Consider the following 23,475-nt stretch of genomic DNA (forward strand, 5'->3'; position numbering starts at 1 on the left):
GGCATTGTGGTCATTTGACATCCCGAATTGTCATTTGACCTAAATGTCCATTAAAAATAAATAATATTATACTTGGAAAATATAATGAAAAATTAATTTAGGGGTACCTAATGTAAATAGTAAAAATAGAGGGTAAATTGACTAATTATCACATTTAAACATAAAATATAATTGATTTTGTGTAAGTGGACCACTAAGGATTATAATATGTAATTAGTGGGCAGATTACTCCACTCAACATCTTCATCTTCCTCAATTCGCTCACCATTGCCGAAAATCCAAAAGCTTTCAATCCTCCCATGGCCACCCAAATGCATGGCCCTTTACACCCATTTTCAAGCTATATTTTCTTTACTTGTCTTCATTAAAAGTGTTCTATACATCATGGGCAGTAGATAGGCAGCAAGAAATGAAAGTTTTTGTTGAGTTTTGAAGAATTTCCAAAGTGGTAACTTTGCATTTTTGGGTTATTGCTTCATTAAGTTTGTAAGGATGTTATGGATGTTTGATTTATGAAGAAATTTTTTAAGTTTGATGTTGAATGGGAATATGTACTTTTGGCAGCCATGGAAACACGTTGAAGGCAGTTTAATTGTGCTTGTAAATGGTGAATTAAATGATTGATTAAATGTATATTGTGTAGGAAATTGTTTGGGTAATGTATACTTAGTATATGTAAATGTAAAATGAGATTTAAAGCTTGGAAAGTAATGGAATGTAAGTATACCATTGTGGCAGTTTGCTAACTCTTGAGGAATGCTGGAATTCATGCTTGGTTTATGGAATAATGATGTTAAAATGTGTTGGTTGTTATGGCAGTTTGAGTGTATGTATGGTGGTGTGAAGTGGGACATGTAAATGAGCATGAATTGGTGATTGAATTGTTGTAAATTGAATTGGACAAATTCAGCACTTGTTGGTGCACATTGAATGTAATTGTAAGCTGCCAAAATGACCTATAATATGTTGTAAATTATGTTTAGGTTGTGGTACAACCAGAATTAGTTTGAATGTTAAGTTTGGTGAGTGTTAAAAGTGATGTTTGATATGTACGCAAGAATTGAAATAAGGCAGTTTGAGTTTTAGGCCTACAACTTTAAGTGTGTGGCTCCAATTGGTATGAGACCAATTGGAGGTGAAACTAGGCACAAAATGTGCCAACTTTCATGAAGGGAGCATACCAAAATTCTGCTTGCAAGGTAGCTTGAAAAATGACCAAATCCGGATTAAGTGCAATTGAGGCCTGAAAACTGACCATTTGGGCAGCAGTTAATGTTTAGGCCATAACTCACTCAAAACAGGTCCAATTGACCTGAAATTTTAACCATGAATAGTTAAGACCCATATCTACAAGTATTATGAAGACACCAAAGCCCATAAATGACCATAAGCAAGTCAAACAGCTTGCACAAGTTCGGGTCCAAAAACTGGCCGAACCTATAATGACCTAAAGTGATCAATTTTGGTGCAATTTGACCAGCAATAGTAAAATGACCATAACTTGGTCTACATAACTCAGAATGATCTGAAATTTTGTTCCGCGTTCCATAAGACATAGATCTACAAGTTTGTAGTTTTGACTGGAACCCGAAAACTGAGGAAACTAGGTCGTCCGGCTAGGTCAAACTAGTATCCCGGAATCCAGCAAATTGCAAGAAAATGCAGTATACACGGAAATGAACTTGGTAACATGTACCAACCCTAAAATACTATCGAATGTGACATATTAATAAAATTAAAATCTAATTTACCTAGAATGCATCGAGGGTCGACATATTAGGTTGACTAAGCAAATATTAGAATTCAGTGAATTACTTATCAAGCATTATCGTTAGAGACAGTTTAAATGAGTACTGAAACACTTCAAACTGTGTTTCTTAGTTAGCAAAGACTCAGGAAAAGGGAAGGAAACACTGAGTCAAGACCAGGAGACAGTTATCAGAGGTTTGTGCACAACAACTATTTCTTTTGAATTTTTCAATTGAAATGAATTATGACTATTTGTACATTATTGTTTTAAATTGTGGAAATGTATTTGAATGGATATTTATCGCTTGAAAAGTACTGTAAATGGTTTGAAATTGTGAGAAATTATTTGAATGATATTGATGGATACTTATTAATTGAAAAGCATTGGAAATGGTTTGAAACCACAGCTATCATGTATATTTCCTCGCTAGCTTGTCTAGTGGGACGAATTGAATTCCCTCTCTGGCTGAAGTGTTGAGGTGTGTGCCTGTTGAGGACGAATTGGATGAGTACTCATATTTTTGCTAGCTAGCTATGTTATTCCTCATTAGTCATTGACTTTTGGGACGAATTGAATACCTCATTAGCCATCGGCTTTTGGGACGAATTGAACTTTGGAACATGATTAAGCTGTGTGTGGTTTATTGATATGTATTGTGAAATTGTGAAATGAAGTTTAAATGCTTATTGACATTTACTATCTTTTGAATTTAACTATGTTTTGATTACTGAGATTTAATGTGATATTGTGTTAAATTCCTTATGACATTTATTATCTTGAATTTAACTATGGTTTTAAGTATCCACTATTTATATGATTTATGAATTGTGATTTAAAGTTGTATTTGGTAAATGTTGTAACACCCTAGGGAAATCCCACATCGGCAAAACACTGGAGAGATGCTGGGTTTATAAGTTGGTGGTTCGTAACCCCTAGTGACGCGTTTTAAAACCGTGAGGGCTTCAGTCTAGAGCGGACTATTTCACTAGTGGGCCGGGCCTTTACATTTGTGGTATCAGAGCTGCTCCGCGTGCAACCTTGAGCGATGGTGGGGCAAACCTCAGCGAGGATGCTGAGTCCCATAAGGGAGGTGGATTGTAACACCCTAGGCAAATCCCGCATCGGCAAAACACGAGAGAGATGCTGGGTTTATAAGTTGGTGGTTCGTAACCCCTAGTGACGCGTTTTAAAACCGTGAGGGCTTCAGTCCAGAGCAGACAATTTCACTAGTGGGCCGGGCCTTTACATTTTTGGACAATTTCCGGGTTGGCAATTTTAGTGACTCAACTTGTGCTAATGATTTTAATTGGTTAAAGGCAGAACTGGGTTTAGTGGTCTTCATGAAAAGTGTAGCCCTATGTCTAAACTTTCCATGGGTAAAATTTTAGGTTATTTGGATTAGTATAGAGAGAGTTATGACCAAATGAACACGTACTATTCATTTGGTCATTTTCTGGGTTGGCAGTTTCAGTGACCCAACTTGTGCTAACCATTTGAATTTGTTAAGTTCAACCCAAAATGCCATTTGATACCTGTGTGTTCATTTGGCCATAACTCCCACTAGGAAATTCCATTTGAGATGTCTAATATGATCTGGAAACATGATACTTAGGGCTACAATATTGATTTAGACACCTTTGCCAAATTCTAAGTGTAAAGACCCTAAAAAGAGGGTCAAACATACTGCCCTGAAGTTGGTTATTGCCCTTATAGGACTGAGAGTCCAGGTTAATACACTGACTATAACTCACTATACCAAGTTTGAAAAATTATGAAATTGTACCTCGGAGTCCCTAAGACATAGAGGAACATATCTTGTGAAGGAACCTAAGTCTAAAAATGACCATAAAATGATCAAATGACTGGTCAAAGTTTATTGACCAGGAATTGTAAATTCTGGACAGCTTAGAGGCAAAGGGACCGGTTATGGTATTTTGACCATAACTTGAGTTCTATAACTCTAAATTCAGTGATTCAAAAACTGAAATTCAAGTTTAAACATAGAGGAACAATTGCTATGAAGAAAGTGTGACTAAATAGACATCCTAACCTAGTCAAATTCCTAGATAAAGATAACACATCAATATGAACCTAAAGAAAGGTTCATGGGAAAAATGCTATATATGATAATTAAAATACTCATAAGAAAAATTAAATATTAAAAATGATATGAATATGTAAATTGGGACTAATGTCCTATTAATATGAAATTAATGGTACTAATGAATAATACTAGAAAATAGTAACAGTGAATAGTGCTAAATTAATTAAAAAAGTTTAATTGCCCATAGTATACCTAGACTTATTTATTTAGTTTGGATAAATTGGTATACCAATTAGGGTACTGCCTATCGAGAAAATCATGAACTGACAATATATGTCTAGTATGATTGTTCTACAGGCTATATGCCTACTTACTGGCCATTGTGCCTACTTTATTTCTGGCTTTACAAGCCTGACAGCGGGTCTCGTGCCCGACAGTTGGCCTCGTGCCTGATAAATGTATACAGGGTAGACATATGGCTGTCTAACCCGTATACTCCCGTGTATTCAGCTTTTATAATTTGTTATAGGTTTTCTTGGGCACTGATAAAAAAAAAAATTAATTAAGACTTAAAATACAATAAGTAATCATAAAAGATCCTAATAATGTTAATTATTTCCAAAGAGCAATAAAAATGTAAAAGACCCAGAAATTATGAGTTGCATATATTGTTTCAAAATATTAAATTATTGTTATTATAAATTATGCACCACTAAGCGTTATGCTTAGCGCGTTGGTTTTCCATCGCGTAGGTACTGAAGATCAGCAGTCGCCACAGTAGTATTTGGACAGAGTTCTGACCAGATCTGCCACCGATCAGAGTCACCTCACCAGTCTTTTGTATTTTGATAGGGCCCATGTGTAAACTAGTATTTTGGTTCATTATGTCTAGTCATGATGTAATTACTAGTTTATGATGTATTTTATTTTGGACTTGAAATGAAAACTTATAATTTATTATCTATGAATTTCAATATGAATGCAATAGATGACACTTCATTTTGAGATCTCATATATAGTTGTGAATGATATGATACATGAGAATATGATATGGAAATGTGTGAAATGAATATGGACATGTTAACAGGTGATTAGTGGAACCCGCCATATGCTAATAAAATAAGGGAGGCTCTATCCGGGTCTCCACATAAATAAGATATTAAAAAAAAAAAAAAATTCTACACATAGAATACATGTTTTAAATGACATCAAAAGTTTACAATAGATATGATAAAACAAGATAGGGTGCTTCGGCACCGAATGTGGCACTTCTTGCTCGGCTATATGGTAGACGGGTAAGGGGCGTCACAAATGTTGTGCACCACTGAGACATTGTCTCAGCGATAGCTTTTTATTGCTGTCGCAAGTAAACAGACGGACAGGGTAGCAGACTAGGCTGCTAGTACATCCAGCGAGAGATTATCGGGTATAATGAGTATACCACATTTTGCATTTTGTACTGTAATGTATGACCACTGTATGTACATAGTGTTCTTGGTTTTGAGCAGTTGTAAATTCAAATTGTACATTGAAGTTATTAAATAATTATGAGTTATTTTGGCTTGTAAAAATTGTATTATATTTCTTGTATCTCAGTCTTAAAAAAAAATTACTATGGATTTGAGTTGAGAAATATGTTGTGTTGAGAAACATGTTGGAGTTGAGATTTGGAAATATATATTGAAGTGCTTTTTACAGGTTTTCTGAAGAACTGTTTTATCTAAAATACAGATGGCACTCTGCCAAAATTTTTATAGAAATTCCAAATATTTCAAATATGTTAGTTCTATCACTTCAATTCAAAAAGGTTTTTAACACCTGTAAATAGTGCTCACCACTGTAAAAGAAGTAAGAAAAGTTTTTAAAATCCCTTGTAGTGTAATTAATAGGTTATTAGTAGACGGAGTTGGTAATTCATTAGGTATACTACGAAATCATGTTATGCCTTACAGAGGGGTAGGGTGTGACATGTTTTAGTGGTATCAGAGCTAGTTTTTAAATTCTGTTTTCACATGTTATTTGAATATTCTTTCTTCATAGTACAACTGCTCAACATCATTGTTTGATACATACAGTACATTACATTATAAATATGCACTAACGGGAGGAAATCTCCTTGTGTTGTTTGTTCAGGAGATCTAAAATCCTCGCATTGACTATGGAAGAGGGTGATCGTTCAGTCGATCAATCTATTGAGGCTGAGGTGCAAGGGGATGCCCCAGGCCTACACAATGTCAGTGGTTCAAGAAGACACCTGCGATCTGCATGATTCCACTGCTCGATTCCCTCAGCAGATGGCTGCAATGTTCCAACAAATGGCTAGTAATGTGCCTACTCAAGTCCCAATACAGACACCAGTGGTACAACCACAGTCCCCTGCTAGATAGTATGACAAATTGATGAAATATGGGGCTACAGAGTTCAAGGGGACAGTAGATCCTCTAGAGGCTGAACAGTGGTTAAAGAGGATGGATAGGGTATTCAAGAAACTGCATTGCACGGAGGAACTCAGATTTGAATACTCAGTATCTTTGCTACAGGGGGATGCTTATGACTGGTGGAAAACCATTCCCCACAGTCTGGTAGAACCTGCAATGTTAACATGGAATGACTTTCTCAGGGAATTCAGACAAAAGTATGTCCCTGATGCTTATGTAGACCAGAAGCTACAAGAGTTCCTAAGTCTGAAATAGGGGGGCAGATCAGTGGTTGAGTACGACAGAGAAATTTCCTGCCTGAGCCATTATGCAGTAAGTTTACTTGCTACCAGCAGGGAGAGATGCAACAGGTTTGAAACTAGCTTGAAGCCCAGTATTAGATTACAAGTAGTCGGATTCAAACACACTAACTTCTCTAAACTTGTTTCTCAAGCCCTAGAGTTGGAAAGAATTGAGTTTGAAGCTACTCCTGAGAAAAAGAAATCAGAGAAGACAGAGAAAGAGGGAAAATTAGTAGAACAGAGTTCCAGTGGTCCTATTGGAAAGAGGAAGAACCATGGGGGACATGGCAGAGGTGGCATGAAGTCTCGTAGGGGAAAATATTCAGGACAGAAGCCTCCTCTATCTGGTCAGCAGAGTACCAGAGGTTCCTACCCTCCCCGCCAATGTGAAACATGTGGAAGAAATCATGGTGGGATCTGCTACAAGGCTATTGGAGCCTGTTATAACTGTGGAGGCACAGGACATTTTGCCAAGGACTACACCAGTAATCGCAGAGTTGGACCACCTCCTACTTCTGTAGAGGGGTCAGTTCAGAGCCCTGTCACTAGAAGTTCACAACCACCCAGCAGAGGTAGAGGCAGGGGTAGAGGTAGCCCAGCAGGCAACCAGGGCACAGTGAAACATTCAGAGCAAGACAGTGCTCCAGTCAGAATCTATGCAATGAGACAGAGGGAAGAGGCCGAGACATCTGATGTTGTGACTAGTACCTTTTCAACTTTTAATTAAGATGTGTTTGTGTTATTTGATCCGGATTCTACCCATTCTTATATGAGTGCTAGCATCATTGATTGCATTGTTGTTCCATGTACAAAAATGGACTTTGAGGTGCTAGTAACAAGTCCGCTAGGACAGGAGGTCAGGGTTAATAAAATATATAGGGATTGTCCTTTGGTGATCCAAGGACACACTTTTCTGTCTGATTTCATTGAAATGCCCTTCAGAGATTATGATATCATCTTGGGCATGGATTGGTTAGCTAGGCATCATGCCATGATTGACTGTAGGCTGAAGACAGTCACTTTTGGTCTCCCACAGTACAGTGATGTGGTAATACATGGGGAGAGGCAATTATTTCCATCAAACATCATTTCGGCTGCACTAGCCAGAAAAATGATCAGAAAGGGGTGTGAAGCCTACTTGGCACATGTGGTAGACACCCAAGTGGGGAGTCTAGCATTGAAGGACATCCCTACAGTACATGACTTTCCAGATGTGTTTCCTGATGAATTGCCAGGATTACCTCCGGAAAGAGAAGTGCAGTTTGAAATTAATGTTATGCCTGGTGTGGATCCAATCTCCATAACGCCATACAGAATGGCACCAGCAGAGTTGAAGGAGTTAAAGATACAGTTGCAAGAATTACTTGAAAAGGGCTTCATCCGCCCTAGTGTGTCACCTTGGGGAGCACCAGTGTTATTTGTTAAGAAGAAGGATGGTACTCTCCGCTTATGTATTGACTACCAGCAGTTGAATAAGGTGACAATAAAGAACAGATATCCATTGCCTCGCATTGATGATCTGTTTGACCAATTGAAGGGTGCAGCTATATTCTCCAAAATTGATTTGCGATCTGGTTATTATCAGTTGAAGGTGCAAGAGCAGAGTATTCCAAAAACTGCTTTCAGAACTCGGTATGGCCACTATGAGTTTCTAGTAATGCCATTCGGGTTAATGAATGCTCCAGCTGCTTTTATGGATCTGATGAACACTATCTTCAGACCATATCTCGATCAATTTGTGGTGGTGTTTATTGATGACATTTTGATATATTCGAGGAATGCAGAGGAGCATGATAGATATCTGCGGATTGTACTGCATACTTTAAGGGAGAAACAGCTATACGCCAAATTGTCGAAGTGTAAATTTTGGCTGAAAGAAATCTCCTTTTTGGGACATGTTGTGTCAGCCGAAGGGATTAAGGTAGATTCCAGCAAGGTAGAAGCTATCCTTAATTGGAAGCCACCCAGGAACATCACAGAAATTCGCAGTTTTCTAGGTTTAGCTGGATATTACCATCGGTTTGTGAAAGGATTTTCTATGTTATCTTCTCCACTGACTAAGCTGCTTCGAAAAGATGTAAAATTTCAGTGGACAGATAAATGCCAGCAGAGTTTTGATGAGTTGAAGAGGTGTTTGACTGAAGCTCAAGTCCTCACTTTACCTACTCCGGATAAAGAATACACAGTTTATAGTGATGCTTCTCACAATGGGTTAGGCTGTGTACTGATGCAAGATCGGAATGTCATTGCTTATGCATCATGCCAGTTGAAACCGCATGAGAGGAACTACCCAACACATGATCTGGAGCTAGCAGCTATTTTTTTGCTCTGAAGATCTGGAGACACTATTTGTATGGAGAGAAATGCTACATTTACACAGATCACAAGAGCTTGAAGTATTTGGGCACCCAGAAGGAATTAAATTTGAGGCAGAGGAGATGGTTAGAACTCATTAAAGATTATGATTGCTTAATAGACTATCAGCCAGGGAAAGCAAATGTAGTGGCTGACGCCTTAAGTCGCAAGACTATGGCAAATCTCAGAGTTTCTCCTTTGTCCATGGTATATGAATTGAAAGCACAGTATGCCAGTTTAGAGATTATTGATGAGGGACAGACAGTAGTTGCATGGCATGTACAGCCAGTGTTGATTGATCGATTCGTAATGGTCGCTCGAGTGATAAAAATATCGAAGCTCTTGAAAGAAGTCAAAGAGGCAAGAAACTTGAATTTTCTGTGAAAGATGATGGTTTATTGCTACATCAGGGCAGAATGTGCGTTCCTAGTGATGTGGAATTGAGACAGATCATTATGAAGGAAGCACATGAGTCTCCTTTTGCTATGCACCCTGGTGGAACTAAAATGTACAGAGGGCTGAAAGAGCATTACTGGTGGATGGGTATGAAGAGAGATATAGCTGAATTTGTTTCCAAATGCCTAACTTGTCAGCAAGTAAAGGCAGAACATCAAGTTCCAGCTGGTTTGTTACATCCTTTATCAATACCAGAGTGGAAATGGGAATGAATAACTATGGATTTTGTTACAGGACTTCCAAGGACACAGAGTAGTCATGATGCAGTATGGGTTATAGTTGACAGATTGACCAAGTCTGCTCACTTTTTGCCAGTTCGGATGGACTATAGCCTGGAAAGATTGGCCAGATTGTATATATATGAGATTGTAAAATTGCATGGAGTGCCAGTATCAATTGTGTCTGACAGAGATCCTAGGTTCACTTCTAGATTCTGGGGTAGTATTCAAAGAGCCCTAGGAAATAGATTGAACTTCAGCATAGCATTCCACCCACAGACAGATGGCCAGTTTGAAAGGGTTACTCAGATATTGGAGGATATGCTACGGGCTTGTGTGCTTGAATTTGAAGGTAGTTGGGATACACACTTGCCTTTGATTGAGTTTGCTTATAACAACAGCTACCAATCAAGCATTGGGATGCCTCCATATGAAGCTTTGTATGGCAGAAAGTGCAGAACTCCCTTATGTTGGGATGAAGTAGGTGAAAGGAAGATGATTAGGCCAGAAATTATTCAGCAGACAGAGGAAAAGATCAGATTGATCAGAGATAGACTCAAGGCTTCATCAGACCGTCAGAAGTCCTATGTTGATCTGAAGAGAAGAGATATTGAGTATGCAGTGGGAGATAAAGTATTCCTCAAAGTTTCTCCTTGGAAGAGAATTGTGAGATTTGGCAGAAAGGGGAAACTGAGTCCTCGTTTCATCGGACCATATGAGGTTCTGGAAAGAGTGGGTCCTTTGGCATATTGGTTGGCATTACCTCCAGAGTTAGCAAGGATACACAATGTCTTCCATGTGTCCATGTTAAGGAGGTACAGATCTGACCCATCTCATGTACTATCAGTTAAAAAGATTAAGGTAAATCCAGACCTCTCATATGAGGAAGAACCCATAAAAATTCTGGCTTATGAGGTGAAGCAGCTGAGGAACAAACAGATACACCTGGTTAAAGTACTGTGGAACCATCATTCAGGCCAGGAAGCTACTTGGGAACGTGAAGAGGATATGAGGAGACAGCACCCACAGCTGTTCAGAGACTAATGCCAGGTAAAATTTTGAGACGAAATTTATTTTAAGGGGGGGAGAATTGTAACACCCCTATGTTCGGTAGTGCGTTCTACTGTTCCAATGACCAATGTTGTCCGGACAGCTAGCATGCCTAGAACAACACTTCGATATGAGTGAGGAGACATAAAATAATGAAATACAAGAAAATAAAACACAAGAAAAACAAAGGAAAAATAATAGTAAAGAAATGCAACCAAGTTAAGTGAGCCAAGAATCCTAGCGATGGGTGACCGCACCGGGAAGTCACGGCGTGGACCGTTGACTAGCCCTGGACCGCGGGGAACCTTGGAAAATATTTTTAGGACTTAAATAGACCCCTATTGAGGTATAAATACCATAAGAAATATTTTATAAAAATTAAAAAATTAGTACAAAGAAAAGTGAGAAATCAAAAAACGGACAAAACCCGGTGTTACCGAAAAATCAGGAATGCAACCCGAACAGGGGCATTATGGTCATTTGACATTCCGAATTGTCTTTTGACCTAAATTTCCATTAAAAATAAATAATATTATACTTGAAAAATATAATGAAAAATTAATTTATGGGTACCTAATGTAAATAGTAAAAATGGAGGGTAAATTGACTAATTATCACATTTAAACATAAAATATAATTGATTTTGTGTAAGTGGACCACTAAGGATTATAATATGTAATTAGTGGGCAGATTACTCCACTCAACATCTTCATCTTCCTCAATTCACTCACCATTGCCGAAAATCCAAAAGCTTTCAATCCTCCCATGGCCACCCAAATGCATGGCCCTTTACACCCATTTTCAAGCTATATTTTCTTTACTTGTCTTCATTAAAAGTGTTCTATACATCATGGGCAGTAGATAGGCAGCAAGAAATGAAAGTTTTTGTGGAGTTTTGAAGAATTTCCAAAGTGGTAAGTTTGCATTTGTAACAGCCCGATCCTTCTCCAGTTAGTATTGTCCGCTTTGGCCCATGGGCCTCACGGATTTGTCCCTTGGGAGGTTTCATTCCCAAAAGCGCGCTGACCAGGTGAGGAAGGCTCCCACATATATGGCCCAAATCTTTTCTTCTCATTTCCGATGTGGGACACGAAGTTTCCACTCCAGTGCGTAGCTGGTTGAACAAGCACGTCCCAACCCCATCCCTGGGTCGTGACAAGCCCACCAGCTTCCGCCTGGTGCGTCCTCGCACCACACACCGTACTAGAGGGAGTCCAGCTCTGATACCAAATGTAACAGCCCGATCCTTCTCCAGTTAGTATTGTCCGCTTTGGCCCATGGGCCTCACGGATTTGTCCCTTGGGAGGTTTCATTCCCAAAAGCGCTACGACTGTGTGAGGAAGGCTCCCACATATATGGCCCAAATCTTTTCTTCCCGTTTCCGATGTGGGACACGAAGTTTCCACCCCAGTGCGTAGCTGGTTGAACAAGCATGTCCCAACCCCATCCCTGGGTCGTGACAGCATTTTTGGGTTATTGCTTCATTAAGTTTGTAAGGATGTTATGGATGTTTGATTTATGAAGAAATTTTTGAAGTTTGATGTTGAATGGGAATATGTACTTTTGGCAGCCATGGAAACACCTTGAAGGCAGTTTAATTGTGCTTGTAAATGGTGAATTAAATGATTGATTAAATGTATATTGTGTAGGAAATTATTTGGGTAATGTATACTTAGTATATGTAAATGTAAAATGAGATTTAAAGCTTAGAAAGTAATGGAATGTAAGTGTACCATTGTGGCAGTTTGCTAACTCTTGAGGAATGCTGGAATTCATGCTTGGTTTATGGAATAATGATATTAAAATGTGTTGGTTGTTATGGCAGTTTGAGTGTATGTACGGTGGTGTGAAGTGGGACATGTAAATGAGCATGAATTGGTGATTGAATTGTTATAAATTGAATTGGACAAATTCTGCACTTGTTGATGCACATTGAATATAATTGTAAGCTGCCAAAATGACCTATAATATGTTGTAAATTATGTTTAGGTTGTGGTACAACCAGAATTAGTTTGAATGTTAAGTTTGGTGAGTGTTAAAAGTGATGTTTGATATGTATGCAAGAATTGCAATAAGGCAGTTTGAGTTTTAGGCCTATAACTTTAAGTGTGTGGCTCCAATTGGTATGAGACCAATTGGAGGTGAAACTAGGCACAAAATGTGCCAACTTTCATGAAGGGAGCATACCAAAATTCTGCTTGCAAGGTAGCTTGAAAAATGACCAAATCCGGATTAAGTGCAATTGAGGCCTGAAAACTGACCATTTGGGCAGCAGTTAATGTTTAGGCCATAACTCACTCAAAACAGGTCCAATTGGACTGAAATTTTAACCATGAATAGTTAAGACCCATATCTACAAGTCTTATGAAGACACCAAAGCCCAGAAATGACTATAAGCAAGTCAAACAGCTTGCACAAGTTCGGGTCCAAAAACTGGCCGAACCTAAAATGACCTAAAGTGATCAATTTTGGTACAATTTGACCAGCAATAGTAAAATGACCATAACTTGGTCTACATAACTCAGAATGACCTGAAATTTTGCCCCGCGTTCCATAAGACATAGATCTACAAGTTTGTAGTTTTGACTGGAACTCGAAAACTGAGGGAACTAGGTCGTCCGGCTAGGTCAAACTAGTATCCCGGAATCCAGCAAATTACAAGAAAATGCAGTATACACGGAAATGAACTTGGTAACATGTACTAACCCTAAAATACTATCGAATGTGACATATTAATAACATTAAAACCTAATTTACCTAGAATTCATCGAGGGTCAACATATTAGGTTGACTAAGCAAATATTAGAATTCAGTGAATTACTTATCAAGCATTATCATTAGAGACAGTTTAAATGAGTACTGAAACACTTCAAATTGTGTTTCTCAGTTAGCAAAGACTCAAGAAAAGGGAAGGAAACACTGAGTCAAGACCAGGAGACAGTTATCAGAGGTTTGTGCACAACAACTATTTCTTTTGAATTTTTCAATTGAAATGAATTATGACTATTTGTACATTATTATTTTAAATTGTGGAAATGTGTTTGAATGGATATTTATCGCTTGAAAAGTACTGTAAATGGTTTGAAATTGTGAGAAATTGTTTGAATGATATTGATGGATACTTATTAATTGAAAAGCATTAGAAATGGTTTGAAACCACAGCTATCATGTATATTGATTGTATTCCTCGCTAGCTTGTCTAGTGGGACGAATTGAATTCCCTCTCTGGCTGAAGTGTTGAGGTGTGTGCCTGTTGAGGACGAATTGGATGAGTACTCATATTTTTGCTAGCTAGCTATGTTATTCCTCATTAGTCATTGACTTTTGGGACGAATTGAATACCTCATTAGCCATCGGCTTTTGGGATGAATTGAACTTTGGAACATGATTAAGCTGTGTGTGGTTTATTGATATGTATTGTGAAATTGTGAAATGGAGTTTAAATGCTTATTGACATTCACTGTCTTTTGAATTTAACTATGTTTTGATTACTGAGATTTAATGTGATATTGTGTTAAATTCCTTATGACATTTATTGTCTTGAATTTAACTATGGTTTTAAGTATCCACTATTTATATGATTTATGAATTGTGATTTAAAGTTGTATTTGGTAAATATTGTGCACCACTAGGACATTGTCTCAGCGATAGCTTTTTATTGCTGTCGCAGGTAGACAGACGGACAGGGCAGCAGACTAGGCTACTAGTACATCCAGCGAGAGATTATCGGGTATAATGAGTATACCACATTTTGCATTTTGTACTGTAATGTATGACCACTGTATGTACATAGTGTTCTTGGTTTTGAGCAGTTGTAAATTCAAATTGTACATTGAAGTTGTAAAATAATTATGAGTTATTTTGGCTTATAAAAATTGTATTGTATTTCTTGTATCTCAGTCTTAAAAAAAAAAATTTTATGGATTTGAGTTGAGAAATATGTTGTGTTGAGAAACATATTGGAGTTGAGATTTGGAAATATATATTGAAGTGTTTTTTACAGGTTTTCTGAAGAACTGTTTTATCCAAAATACAGATGGCACTCTGTCAAAATTTTTACAAAAATTCCAAATAATTCAAATATGTTAGTTATATCACTTCAATTCAAAAAGGTTTTTAACACCTGTAAATAGTGCTCACCACTGTAAAAGAAGTAAGAAAAGTTTTTAAAATCCCTTGTAGTGTAATTAATGGGTTATCAGTAGACAGAGTTGGTAATTCATTAGGTACACTACGGGATCATGTTATGCCTTACAGAGGGGTAGGGTGTGACACTTTCAAATTCTACACATATATCATTCGTGTTTGGATACATGTCTTATTCCTTCCTCATAAGAGTTTGGATCCTTTCCTTTTCAATTTCATCAACATGGGCCTTAATCTCATTTATCTTCTCTCCTACCTTTTTGATTCGATCCATAACTCCTCTTACTTCTTGAAGGAGTTAGTCAACCTCAAACATCAACTGATAGTACTCCTCAAATGACATGTTTCAACCTAATAATGTGCAATTCAATAAATTAAAAATCAATGAAAATGATGCATGAATGTATGAATGCATAATTGAAAATAAATTACAAAATTATAAAAAAAATTACAAAACATATTCAACCATATATTCACCTCCTTATAAGTCCAAAACTCTCTCATGTAAAGTAAGGGTCAAGTAAAAAAACTTTGTCCTAGGTAGGGTACTTTAGGGATATCAAAAGGGGATTAGTCTAAGATGGAACCTTCCCACATGAACAAAAGGTCTGTGAACCCAAAAGTCTAATATGTAAATGGGCTTCCACTTTCCCTTTAAGGAGATAAAACATATTTGGGCTCTTAATTTTTTAAAAAGCAACATAGGGACTTAACTTTAGCCCAAATAAATCCTATCCTCCTTTGAAACTTACATATTTAACGCATACGTTTACAAACCAAACACATCACATGAAATAAGGGTCCTAAGGCCACATGTTTTTAGGGCTAGCATAATTGAATCCATCCTTATATCATCATCTTGGGTCAAGAAAAGGTTGCCCAAAAATGAGAGCTTAACCATATGTCACCCATTGACCTTAATAAAGTCAAAGGCGCAATGACATACATGCCATGGGTTACAAATAAGTTAACTTGTTAAAACTCAAATGGAACAGAGGCTTCCTCAATCTTATTCCCACAGGGCTATATCACATTATAGTTGATTACACTTTTATTATGTGTGCAAGTGGCATGCAATGCAAAGGAACTTAATAAAAGAAACAATAGTAGGCTAAAGGAATCAAGTTGGAGTAATTATCCTCAATTTCTAGTGGAGTCGCCAAGCTATGGGACCCTTGAACCTAGTTAAGCATTGTTTTCTCACAGCACTATTATGATGCTAAGATATTAATGCCACTAAGGTGGACAAAAGAAGTCGCTACCTGGGTAATAACTAGGACAAAATCATAGAAGAGACATAGGTTACAACTTACCCATTCCAAAGGTCCACTACCCTTCTTTTAACATTAACCCAATGGCCTGGGTTAGGGATAATGGGTATAAAAGGGGAAAGCTGTTAGACACCCTCTCTACCTAGACTTACCTTAGAACAAAAGCCAACCTCTACTAATGATTCCTAAAGTCTGTCCTATTACTTCTTTTATTAATTTCCCTAACATTCATTTATGCAAGCTAAATTTACACACAATTAAATTCAACCATTCAAAATAAACAAATAAGTGCATGTTCCTAGAAAGTCCTATCATGTTTCTAAGTTGAAAGAATTAACTTATTTACCATCTTATCCTGCATTCACATTTAATTAGGTTAATTACATGTTAAGTCATTTTACATATCATACACAACATGCAGAAGAAAGAATTGCAAGCATTTTAATCTACAATACATGCATATGAGGAAGATTAGGGTCCTAAACATGTGAAAGTTTCTAGGTTACGTACTTAAACCCATTAATTAACATGTTCCCATATATGCATCTTTACTAAGCCCACTTACATACCAAAGGTCCATTTGAAAACATTCAAGATAATTAAAACATAATTAAAGCCTTAAACTAAAGAAAGAGGGGGGGGGGGGGAATAGAGATTAAAACCTTAAAATGACCATTACATTGACAAAAACAAAAATTAAATAAATTAACCTACAACTATTATAAAGCCTTAAACCTATTAACCTAATGCAAGAGGCCTTGAATTACAAATCTTTATTTTAGCTCTCCAAAAATCCATTTGCACATCTTTCTCCTTTGCAATTTTGTTTTTGGCCTTCTTTAGTGGGCTCTGGCTCATTTAATTAATTTACATATAAAAATAACTCAAAAATAAAAAAAAAAAGGTAGGTATTAAGTTAAAATAGAAAAATACAAAAATTAACTGAATTAAATAAACATAAAATAAATAATAAAAATCAAAGACAAGATTAACCTAACAAATTAAACTAAACCAAAGTAGGATTAGAATTAATTTTAGCTAATTAAGGTCTCCTAACCTAAGCCAATCATCTAATCCTAATTCCAACAGATCTAATATGCATAACTATCACCAATTAATTAAAAGAATGTGGAAATTAAACAAAATATTAAAAAAATTTTAATTGTAACTAAAATAACATAGATATGGAAAATTCCATATTTATACATATATTTTGTAAAATCCATAAAAAAAATACAAAACTTATCAGAAAAATCTAGAAAAATTAGCTTTAACATGAAAAAATAAAAACACTCAAATTTGATAAAAAAAAAATTTAAAATTAACCAAAAATAACCTATATGCAAAAATCCTAAAACTAGGCAGCAACTTTGTAAAATCAAGGAAAAATATTAAAACATCATTAAAAATCATAAAAATTTAATGGAAGCTACTTAACATACCAAACTGAAACATGATAAAAACAAAATAATTATGCTATCCAAGATCAAATAAGAAAATTAATTGAATTGACCAAAACTAAAATCTATAGAGTATTGCACAATAATTTTGCAAAATTTGCTCACACTAATTTACCAAAGATTTTGCAAATATAAAAATGGGATGATAGATTAGACATTTTAAATGAGCACCAAGAAAAAAGGAATAACTAAAAATAACTAAGATTTGACCTCAAACAAATTTTACAAATTTTGGTGTCATAAAAATCGTCCATAATCAGGTCATAACTTTAAAAATTAATATCTAAACCTACAAAATAACTTTTTTTAGTGATTCAAAAGGCTATTCCATGTGCAAACAATCCAATGAATCTACTAGAATTATTTTCAAGTCCTAAATCTAACAATTACATGATGGAATGCATGAATAATAAAAGTAACAAAATTGCAACTAAGAGAAACTATAGGTGCCCAATCAGAAACATTCCTTTACTTGGATGATTTCCTTAGAATTGTGAGATACCCTTGGCACCTTGGAAGACTTTAGAATGGCAAAAATACAATAAATAAAATATTTTGGTGATTTTTTAAATTAAATAACCTAAAACTATATGATATCTATGGTTAATGGTATGCAAATATGGAGAACTATGTGCAATTATTGTGGAATGAAGAAAGAATTACTAGAAAGTAGACTTTCACACACCATAATTGCATAAAATTAACGTAGAATTTTCTAATTTTTAGCCATCTTTCCATCTCCCCTTAAACCCTAATTATAATAATGTATTTATAGGAAAAAAAATTAAAATAACCCAAACCTAATCTAATCTAACTAAATAACTAATTAAAAAATAAATAAAAATGAAAAAGAAAAAATTATCTAAAAAACCTAATCCTAAAAAAAGAAAGGTGATAATATCCTTGTTGGGATTTACAGCCAACAAAGGATATTATCCCTTTATTTTTTATTTTTTTATCTTTTATCTTTTTTATTTTAAAAGGCCTTTTAATAAAATCTATAATTTCAATCACACATTCATCTATAATTGAAATTAGAAAAGTTTAATGGGTTTCATTATTTAATTTAGCTAAATTAATTATTTCCTAAGTCCATTTAAAGCCTTGAAAAATATTAAATTAAGCCCAATTAAATAATACAAGCTTATGCCCTTTTAATAACCTTTTATTTTAAAAAACAATGCAATTAATTTCCTAAAATGCAATTTTTCTATAGATAAATTATTTTATTTTATTAATATTCTTATCATTTCATAACCTCCTTAGTACTTTAGGATTCCTCACTATCTAATAATATTTCCATCACAGGGCTACTCACTACCTTTACAAAGCATGCGTGCATTCAATGGGGTAAAAAAGTAATTGTCTAAAATATCTAGAAAATGACCACCAAATGTAGTAGGAAATAACTAGAAAAAATGAAAATTTTAAATTGGATTTCTTTTTCTTTTTTGCACCATAGGAGATGAATTTCTTCCTTTGCCTTCTTGCCATTTCCTATTCATCCTCCATGGAAAATAAGAAATTATAGTAATAGAATCCACCCTCTTTCCATTTTAGCTAAAGATATGTAATAAAGCTTTATGTTTAACTAAATTGTTCCTTATCAAAATATGTACCCCATATCTTGCCAAATGGCATACTACATACTGCGTGCCAGTACCATGACCCCATATGTACCATGTTCTAGGTAACTATAGTTTTATTCTCTGCCATTTTATGAAGCTAATACAAAGCAGGTTACCCACAATACAATAGCAAATAATAGTTTCATGCTAGCAATGCCTTTTAGAATTATTAAGAACACAACGAACACCATAAAAACCAATTCAAAAAACACTAGTAGGAAGGCTAGAGAAAATAGGTACAGCAACGTACCTAAGCCAAATGCAAATACTTAGTAATGTACCCAAGCCAAACACCAACAAGATTAGGAGACATAAATAGGTATAATAGCTTTAAGTTCAAGTTTAACTACTTGGGATCACAAAACTTAAAGCAATTCATGAAACTGTAAATAGCACTTCGAGGCAAAGTCAGAGGGAGAAAATGGATCGATAAACAGTGTCAGAAATGCCTCTAGTAGATTTCAAATTATGCACATGACGGCCACTTATTGATATTCTGGCAACTGGACAATGACTCACTAATCTTCCTAGGGGGCAGTAAGAGAAATAAATGAATTTCTTGTAAAAATGAATTTCTTGTAAAAATGAATTTCTTGAAAATTTTGACTATAACTCTAACATCATTGGTTGGAGATGGTATAGCTTCAACCCATTTGCTCACATAATATACTCCAACTAAGATATATTTATTCCCAAAGGACGATGGAAAAGGTTCCATAAAGTCAATACCCCACATATCAAATAATTCCACTTTCAATATGTTTTGGAGGGGCATTTTGTCTTTTTTTGAAATATACATCTATCATAAGAATTCATAAAATTCTTCACATCTCTAAATATATGTAGCCAAAAGAATCCTGCTTGAAGTACTTTTGTTGCAGTCTTTGTAATACTCTCTTCAGCTAAACATCTTCTAATCAGGCCATCTCCACATCTTTTGAACAAAAATGGTTCCTCCCAATCATAATCTCTAACATCAAAAGGAAATTTCTTCTTTTGTTGCCATGTCAAATCAGGTGGAAGGATTCCACACACCAAATAATTCACAAAATCTGCACACGAAGGGATAAACATTGATCAGAAGATTTACCATACACAGAAAATTATCCATGAATACTTCCATAATATCCTCAATAAAATTAGAAAAAATGGACATCATGCATCTCTCAAATGTGGCTAGGGCATTGCATAATCCAAATGGCATCCTTTGATATGCAAAGGTACCATGTGGATATGTGAATGTAGTTTTATCCTAGTCATCTGGGTGAATAGGGATTTGAAAGAATCCTAAATAACCATCCAAATAGCAAAAATAAGAATGATGAGCTAATCTCTCAAGCATCCAATCTATAAATGGCAATGGAAAATGGTCCTTCCTAGTTGCATTGTTTAATTTCCCATAATTTATGCACATTCTCCATCCAGCTACAGTCTTTGTAGGTATTAGTTCATCATTTGCATTATTCACTATTGTGATGCCACCTTTTTTGGGCACAACAAGAATTGGACCTACCCAACTGCTATCAGAAATGGGGTAAATGGTACCCACATCTAGCAATTTTAAGATCTCTTTTTTTACAACCTCTTTCATATTTGGATTCAATCTCCTTTGTGACTCTCTAGAGGCTTTATGATAATTTTCCAATAAAATTCTATGCATGCACATAAAAGGAAGTATTCCTTTAATATTATTAATGGCATAACCAATTATCCTTTTATTCTCTCAAATAATCTCAACTTCATAATCATTCAATTTAGCACAAACAATCACAAGATATGTAGAATTTTGACTAAGAAAAGCATACATGAGATTTGTTGGAAGAGGTTTTAACTCTACCTTTGGTACTTTATTTTCTTCAAGAATTGGTGGTTAAGTAGCATCTTGCTTCAAATCTTTAATTTCTCAATACTAGCCATAGGTAAAGGAGAATTTCCTTCCAAAATTTGAGTATATTTTAAAGCTTCTTCAATTTCATTCCCTTTAGTGATGTTGTGGACCAAACAAGCTTCTGGGGGATCTTCAGGATGTTGCTTTTTGAACACTTCTTCAACCAACTCATCTATCACATTAACTCTCAAATATGAATATGAGTCATCTTTCTTTCTCATTGCTTGAAAACTCAACTTTTTCTTCTCTAACTTCTAATGTAAGCCTTCCATTCTTTACATCAATCATAGCTCCAGCAGTAGCAAGACAAGGTCTACTAAGAATAATAGGAATGTGTACATTCTCTTTTATCTCCAATACTACAGAATCCACTGGTATTACAAAACTTTCCAACTTTCAGAGGCATATTCTCAATCACCCCAACTGGAAATTTAATAGACCTATCTGCTAACTGTAGTGAAACGGTGGTAGGCTTCATTTCTCCAATATTCATCTTCTTATAAATGGACAAAGGCACTAGACTAACACTGGCTTCAAGATCACATAAAGCTTTATCTATACTAACATCTCCAATGTGACATGGTATTGAAAAGCTACCATTTAGGTGGAATTTTATTTTACAAGATAACACTGCTTTCTTCTGTAAGAGCTACTATCTCAAATTCTTTCAACTTCTTCTTGTTAGACAAAATTTTCTTCGAAAATTTGGCATATGAAGGCATTTGTGCTAAGGCATCAGTGAAAGAAATAGTCATATGTAAAGACTTCAATACCTCTAAAAACTTCCCAAATTATTTATCTAAGCTTACTTTCTAAAATCTTTATGGGAATGGTAAAGGTGGAAGGTAAGCCTTAGGTGCTACATATTTAGGTTCTTCTTTTTCACTCTCCTTCTCTTTACTTTCTTTTTCTTTTGATGAACTCTCTTTTTCAACTCTAACCTCCCTCTCTATTTTTCTCTTTTTCAACATTCTTTTCAACCTTTTTGTCCCCACTCTCTATTCTTTTGCCACTTCTCAATGTGATAGCCTTTTTTATGCTCCCTTGAATTTTCTTGTTGGCTAGGAAGCTTTCCAAATGCTTTGCTATTTGAAGAGCTTGCTTTTTGAGCTATTTGATTCTCTAACATCTTATTGTGAGTTGCCATTTGATCCACTTTAGATGTTAGTTGAGAAATCATATCTTGCTGATTTTGATGGCTTACTAGTAGAATCTCAATCATAGCTTCCAATCCAGCTATCTTGTCTAGTTGTGCTTATTGTCGTGAAGGCTATTGTGTTTGTGGTGGAGCAGGTTCATTCTAAGGTTTAGGAATTTTAAGAGGAGGCCCTCTATTCTGCTAAAAATTCTAATGTTGTTGATATCCAAGAGGTTGCTGAAAAATCTAGTGTTGTCCTTATCTAACTCCCCAAGAGAAATTAGGGTGGTTTCTCTATGCTGGATCATAAGTTGCAGAAATGGGTTACCACCTGGCCATTGATTGTAGTTCCCCACATAATCCACTTGTTCACTTTGAAAGTCTTGACCAAATATAAGAAAATCAGTAGCATAATTCACATTTGAATCTCCAACATCTATTGAATTACTTGAACCTCTAACTGAAGAATCTACTTTCATGCTTAGCTTGTCCATCTTCCTTGTTAAAGCATTAAACTTAGCATTAATCATATTCATGGCATCAAGCTCAAACATACTAGCTGGTTTCTTCATCTCATTCCTCTCACAACTCCACTGGTAGCTGTTATAAGTAATTTTATCAAAAGCAAAAAAATCTTCATCTCCAGATTTCTCCATAAGATGACCTCCAGAACATGCATCAATTGTACTCCTAATAGTTGGAGAAACACCATTGTAGAAGTGTTGAACAAGCATCCACTTAGGAATCCCATGGTGTGGACATCTCCTTTTGTAAATCTTTGTATCTCTCCCATGCTGCATGCAAGTTCTCATCATCTCTAGGTTTGAAAGAAGTCAACTCATTTTTTAGCTTAGCTGTCTTACTTGGTAGAAAATATTGAGCTAAAAATGCTTGAGAAAGTTTATCCTTTGTTGTGATAAAACTCGGTGGCCAAGAATGTAGCCACTCTCTAGCTCAGTCCTTTAGAGAAAAAGGAAACAGTCTGAGTCTAATGGCATCATCAGAAACTCCATTTATCTTCAACATATCACTGATCTCAAGAAAGTGTGTCAAATGCACATTTAGACTTTCACTTGGACTTCTCTCAAATTGTGATTGTTGTACCATTTGACAGAGTGCAGGCTTCAATTTAAAATTATTAGCTTCTTTTCCTGGTTTTGTGATACTTGGCATAAAATCTCCAATGTTAGGATAAGCATGATCCTTCACAGAATGGTTATTGGCATTGTTGTTGTTGTTATTAGCCATTGCTTCTTATGGTTGCTTTTGCTTTTGTTCTCTTTGTTCTTGTTGATGAGCTATAAATTCTGCTTTTCTCCTCTTAGCTTCTGCTTTTAAGGCTATAGTTGTTC

At 35.6% G+C, this 23,475-nt stretch overlaps 1 non-coding gene across 1 annotated transcript; it reads left to right on the forward strand.

The window, feature by feature from the left end:
• The first annotated feature begins 22,867 nt into the window (after window positions 1-22,867).
• LOC131180300 (small nucleolar RNA R71) lies at window positions 22,868-22,975 on the forward strand. Its single transcript, XR_009149076.1, has one exon. It is a non-coding gene; the product is annotated as a small nucleolar RNA R71 (small nucleolar RNA).
• The last annotated feature ends 500 nt before the right edge of the window (window positions 22,976-23,475 follow it).

The sequence above is a fragment of the Hevea brasiliensis genome, chromosome 5 (assembly GCF_030052815.1).
Source record: "Hevea brasiliensis isolate MT/VB/25A 57/8 chromosome 5, ASM3005281v1, whole genome shotgun sequence".
Taxonomy (NCBI): Eukaryota; Viridiplantae; Streptophyta; class Magnoliopsida; order Malpighiales; family Euphorbiaceae; genus Hevea; species Hevea brasiliensis.